Raw genomic sequence first — 6,292 nt, forward strand, 5'->3', positions numbered from 1 at the left:
TTAATTACAAACAGAGCAGGATAAGACAATTAAGATGCCGGGAAGGCCAATGTCATTGGTGATGATTTGCAGTGTCTGAGTGACGTGCAAATGCACGATCGCAAGGAGCGGCGTCCGCCAGTAACCCGACTAGCGCAGAGGAGCGAGGGCCCGTCCAATGCTGCTTGCAGCTTTAATTGTTTTTTAGTTTTTTTAAATTAGTGATAATTTCCCTCTGAAAAAAAATCAAATGTAATAGTGAAACATGTCTGACACAACTTGTCTGGGGTCAAAGATGAAGTCTTTGCGCGAGTTGTTTTGTTCGACCAACAGTACAATAAGAGTTTTTAAAATTTTACAGCACGTTCTCACTGTGGAACCAGAGAATGTAAACGATTCCCAACTCGTCACATCATGCATCACAAGGGCATCCCTTTAGCGTGATTTATGCTTCTGTGTTAAAGCAACTTGAAAGATTATTTTGCACCTTAAAATAATGATTCTTGGTTGACCAAGCGTCCTTATTTTACGCGGTGGGAGAGTGAGAACAGGTTGCCACTGAAGAGCTGCCGTGTTTGACGAGTTGGGAGTGAGAACGGGTTGATTATTAATAAAATTGTTGGTAATACTCGGACACAAAGTTTGTAGAGAGACAGAATGTTTTCCTTCTTTTCTAGTGAACCAATGTGCAGACTGGAGTGAGTTTAAAATAGACAAGTTCAGAAAGCAGAGCCTTTTAAATTTCATTGTCTGTGGGTGGATGAAGCTTTAGAAACTGTGCAACATCTTTAACTTTTATTCAAATATCTTAACCCTCCTGTTGTTCTCGGGTCAAATTTGACCCATTTACAAAAACTTTCTATATCAGAACTATGGCAAAGGAACGTTGAAAAAAGTGACTAATGTTGGAAAAAGCCGGAGGAGCTGTCGGCCTTCATTTTGGCCGACCTGACATGCTGGGTTGGAGGGCGGGCAGTCGGACTCAGTGACCAATCTGATTGGTGGAGAGCTAACCCGGAAATGACGAACGGGATGAGCCTGACGAACACCTCTCAAAATGTGAGGAAAATCTTTCAAACTGACCTTTGTTGATCTGAAATGAAGACAGATTCAGCAACTGCACGGCCTATTTCTCTCTTAAAATGTTTTCAGAAACACGTTTCGGTGAACTATCTTCGTAAAATACGAGATCATATTCCGAACGAAGTCGCCATTATGCTCGGTTGTAAAATCCGGGACCTGCCAGACCCACGTGACGCGTTCATCCAATCAGCTGCCAGTTTTCATTTTTTGGGCAACAATACAGATTAGTGCCACCTGCTGTTATGGAGACGTATTACGTCTGGCACACGAGCAAAACGTACGCTCAAGTTGGCGTCGCTACGGTGTGTTCCGAGGCACTTTTTGGACCAACTTGGGGAGCCGAACGATCAGTCCAACGGCCTTTTCTGCTGACGGTCGGCCATCGGGTTGGTGTGTCAGAGCCTTGAGTCTGATGTCACGTCATGTCACATTGTCAACATGGTACATGGATACATGAAGCAGAACATAGTGGGTTATATGTCGAATGCTTTTTGAAAACTTAAGGCTTTTTTCATAAAATGTGTCGGACATCATCACATTTTTGTATACATTTTTATTCATTTACATTAGTAAGCTACAGGACAGCGTCTTTCAAAACATGACTACCAGCTGCACTCATTGTACCCAGCATTTCTGAAAATGCACTTCCAAATGCGTCTCTGTCCCCTGAACATTTCAAACCAAACTGACGCCCATGGCTGTAGCTTTAAGATTTCCCTTCCCTGAGTCCAAGACAGAAAATGTAAAACAATAAAAGTAATCGATAAAAACACCTGCAGCTTTTTCTCTCTGTAGATACAAATGTTTGGATATTTGCCATTAATTCGATTTTTATTTTCTGAGTCTCTTCTTCCTCCTCCTTCTCAGAAGCGGAGACATCCCCATCACTCATAACTGGCGTGGAAATGGCTCGGACAATATTTTTAATTGAAATATTTCATCAGAAAAATCAGCTTCCAGGCCACGAGGGAGGGAGATCCGCCCTTATCGAGCACAGCCCATTAGCTTCCAATTAACACGCGCAGACAGAAGACACGGACGGAGACGCTTTCACAAACGTGAGCAGATTAAGACAGACGGGTGGGGGGTGGGGCGAGGGATTTAGACCGAGACCATTCTCTGCAGGGAGGAAACAAAACAAAATGCATGCATCTATTATTCCACAGACTATAGCTATTATAGATTAGGCTAAAGTCATTTGAACTTAAAACACAGAATGGAACAGACCTGATTTCACTCTAAAATTGATTTCCAAATGAATGTGTAGCAACACAATCACGTTGGATGAACGAGAAGGTGTTTATAGTTTATAGTGCAGCTGGTAAGTCAAATTTCTGCAATTATGCAATTAAAAGTGGAACGTGTGAACATGTTTCTGGTCATTTTATGTGCTGAATACAGTGGTGTAGTCTACGTGATCCGCAGGTATACGCAGTATACCCACTAAGAAAGCTCCAGGATTTCCATATACCCACTTACAAAATGCTCAATGACACGCAACAACATACTTTCCATTATATTTTTGACATATTTAGAATTGTCATCTGTGTTTTAATTATCTTTGCATAGGTTAAATAAAGGTATTTCCACAGTAAAATGGTTCATAAAAGTGTATCAGAATACAGGAAATTAAGTCTTTGACACTCAAAATGTCCCCGGTAGAGGACACCCAGATTTAGAGTTTAGATTCTCGGCCCAAGCCCAAGCCCGACCCGAGCCCGACCGGACCTCGGGTCGGGCTCGGGCCGTTATTTTCCGCCACATCCTCGGGCCGGGCCGGGCCGGGCTGGACCGCGCCTGGGCCGGACCCTTGATCTTTTTTTTTTATCCATTACCTTATTATCCTATTTGGGTGGGGAGATAGCTATGCCATAATCAGAAATATAATAAATATATATATAGGCTATATAAAAGTAACAAATGTGTACAAAAGTTAGGCTGCAGTTACAAAATGCAGCACTTCATGCGCGGAGTCTCCTCCTCTCGCACGCATCACACCGGGAGCTTGAAGATGTAAAGAAAAAAAGAAAAACAGGAGAATTAACTTTGAGCAAGTGTGGAGGAAAGTCGGAGGTATGGAAGGTTTAAACAAGTCGTGGGCAGTGACAACAATATGTTGTTCATCATTGTTTCTTTTTTTTTTTACGTTTCTTCATTCAGATCCACTTGCGATCCGTTCCATTCTAAACTAACAGCAGTTTACAGCTTCGTCCTTGTTGTATTATTCTAAACAGATTTCTGCAGTTCTAACAACTCTGAATTGTAGTTGAGAACGTCAGTTATAACGGCCCACGGATTAAAAAATTGTCGGGTTTAAATCGGGCTCGGGCCTAACTAAAATAGTTCACCAAAACGTGTTTCTGAAAACATTTTAAGCGAGAAATAGGCCGTGCAGTTGCTGAATCTGTCGCCCGTTTAGTGCGAGTAGGGTCCATCGTTCCACACTGAACTTTTTGACCGTTTTTAGGGGGTCATCCTGGTACTGTCAGTGCACTGACTTTTTGCGTTATCTCCACTATATACTCAAAACGAAGTGTTTGAAGTGTGCAAGTAGGCGGTTTGAGACCCAGCCTTGGTGCACGGAGATCACTTTTGGCTCAAAACTCGGCTTAAAAACCAAAACATAGCGGTGTAAATGTAGCCTAAATGAAAGTCCTTTTAGTTCCATAAAACCTCTGAGAGAGAAACACACGATTCAGTCCTCGGCTCAGAGTCAGACTGAAGGTTTTAAAGATCTTTGACAGACTGCAGCACTGAGCACCGGCCGCTCCTCTGGGACGTTTCCGTACGAAACTCAAATTCTATTAAAAACTAGAAACTGCTAAAAGTTTAGCAGCGCAGCCGGTCGGTTTGCTGCAGAGTCATTCAAAGTCTGTCTGAGCATGAAGAAGAAGGGGGTAGAAAAACAGGGGGGTAAAGAGAAGACGGATAAAAAGAGGCTGAGGGGAGAAGAAAGGAAAAGGAAAGGACAGCTAGGAAAGTAAAGGAGAGGTAAGGGAAAATAGTGAAAGAAATGGGAAGACATTTTAGGAAAGGAAACCAAAGGAGAGGGGAGGAAAAGGATGGGACAGATAGGAAAAGAAAGGATAAGAAAAGGAGAGAAGGGAAAGGGAAGACATGTAAGTAAAAGAAACCAAAGGAGAGGGGAGGAAAGGGGGAAAACAGAAGAAAAGAGGAGAGAAAAAGGATAGGACAGGAATGGAAAGAAAAAGCAAGGAAATGAAAGGAAGGGGGAAGAGAGTGAGGAGAAGGGAAAGAAAGGGGAAAGGAGAGGAAAGAAGGAGAAGGAAGGAATGGAAGGTAAAGAAAAGGACAGGCAAGCTAAAGCTAAAAGAAGGGGAAAAGAAAGGAATAGAGAGGATGACGAGAGGGAAAAGAAAACCACGAAAGAAATGCAGGTGAAGGTAACTAGAAAAGTAAGATAGGGGGAAAAACACAAGATAGAAAGAGGAAGAGGAAGATCAATTAAAAGGGTAAGGGAGAGGAAAAGAAAAGAGTGAATGCCAAGACAGGAGGGAGGGTGAAGAAAGATGAGAGGACATGAAGTGGACGACTGACGATCGTGACAGAAAGGGGATAAACCGAGAGGACAAAAAAGAAGTGAGGAAAGAAATGAGTGGGGGAGGAGGGGGAGGAGGGAGAGGAGGGAGAGGAGGAAGAGGAGGAAGAGGATGAGCGGCATAGAGAATCTGTCACAGTGAGAGCGAAGCCGGGTTTTTCCCTGCAGAGAGATTGGCTGCAGGGCGGAGAGGAAGCCTTCACGCATCATCATCACCAGGAGAGCTGTGATTGGCTGCAGCGAGAACAAGTGTGGGAGCTCCGTACGACATGGGCGGAGAGAAAGCCTTCACGCATCATCACCAGGAGAGCTGTGATTGGCTGCAGGGCGGAGAGGAACCCTTCACGCATCATCATCACCAGGAGAGCTGTGATTGGCTGCAGGGCGGAGAGGAAGCCTTCACGCATCATCATCACCAGGAGAGCTGTGATTGGCTGCAGGGCGGAGAGGAAGCCTTCACGCATCATCATCACCAGGAGAACTGTGATTGGCTGCAGCGAGAACAAGTGTGGGAGCTCCGTACGACACGGGCGGAGAGAAAGCCTTCACGCATCATCACCAGGAGAGCTGTGATTGGCTGCGGGTCGGAGAGGAACCCTTCACGCATCATCATCACCAGGAGAGCTGTGATTGGCTGCGGGGCGGAGGGGAACCCTTCATGCATCATCACCCGGAAAGCTGTGATTGGCTGCAGCGAGAACGGGTGGGGGAGCTCCGTACGACACACACCACATCACCACCATCATCATCACCACCATCATCATCATCATCATCTGCGACATTTCAGAGGATAGAGACAGAGCGCATTTAAGTCCCGCCCCTGCAAGACTACGTGACGACCAATCACAATGACAGTTAAGTTCAGCGTCTTTACCGTCACATTTAGCCGACAAAAGGTTACCGGGAGCCGGCTTCAGAGCGCCGCCAGATGACGGTCTTTTCAGAGGCTGTTGCTAGTTGACTTTAGACGACAAGAAGTGAGCGTCATTTGGCGACAACAGTTAAGTTTAGGCAACAAAAAGACTAGTTAAGATTGAATATGAAGTACAATTTGAAGGTACTCAACTCAAACTGGGAAAAGTTAGCATGTGTATCTTGATTCCAATCTCAGGAATTAAATTGTACGCAAAATTTTTCAATAAGCTAAGATAATATGCAGTGAGAGCTTTTCATGTGATATTCGCTTCTTTATTGAAGGCACTGAACACACCGTAATTACACTGATGACATTTCAGTAGTGAAATTAGTCACGGTTGACATTTCTTTTTCTCCGGTTAAACAGGATATCAGTGAGATAGATAAAGAGGAAGCAGACAATGACATGGATATTATGTAAAGCATCTTGATTTACATAATTAATTACAGGAAAGGTTAACACAACTTGTTAATTATAAAACTGAATCAGTTTGGGAATCTCGGTGGATTTTTCCCAAAGCCTGCTGTTGATAATATGTGTGTGTGTGTGTGTGTGTGTGTGTGTGTGTGTGTTTATAACACTTTGTGGGGACTTCCAGATGGCGAGCTACAGGTCCTGACAAAAAAATTGTAAAAAAAAAAAAAGTACACGTCAAATAAAGATGGTTTCTGTCATAGTTCTGAGCACGCAAAGCAGTTTTTATTAGTTATTTGATGCTATACAAACAGGCTGAAATGTCATGATTGACAGCTGGG

This window comes from Sander lucioperca, chromosome 19 (genome assembly GCF_008315115.2).
Source record: "Sander lucioperca isolate FBNREF2018 chromosome 19, SLUC_FBN_1.2, whole genome shotgun sequence".
NCBI lineage: Eukaryota > Metazoa > Chordata > Actinopteri > Perciformes > Percidae > Sander > Sander lucioperca.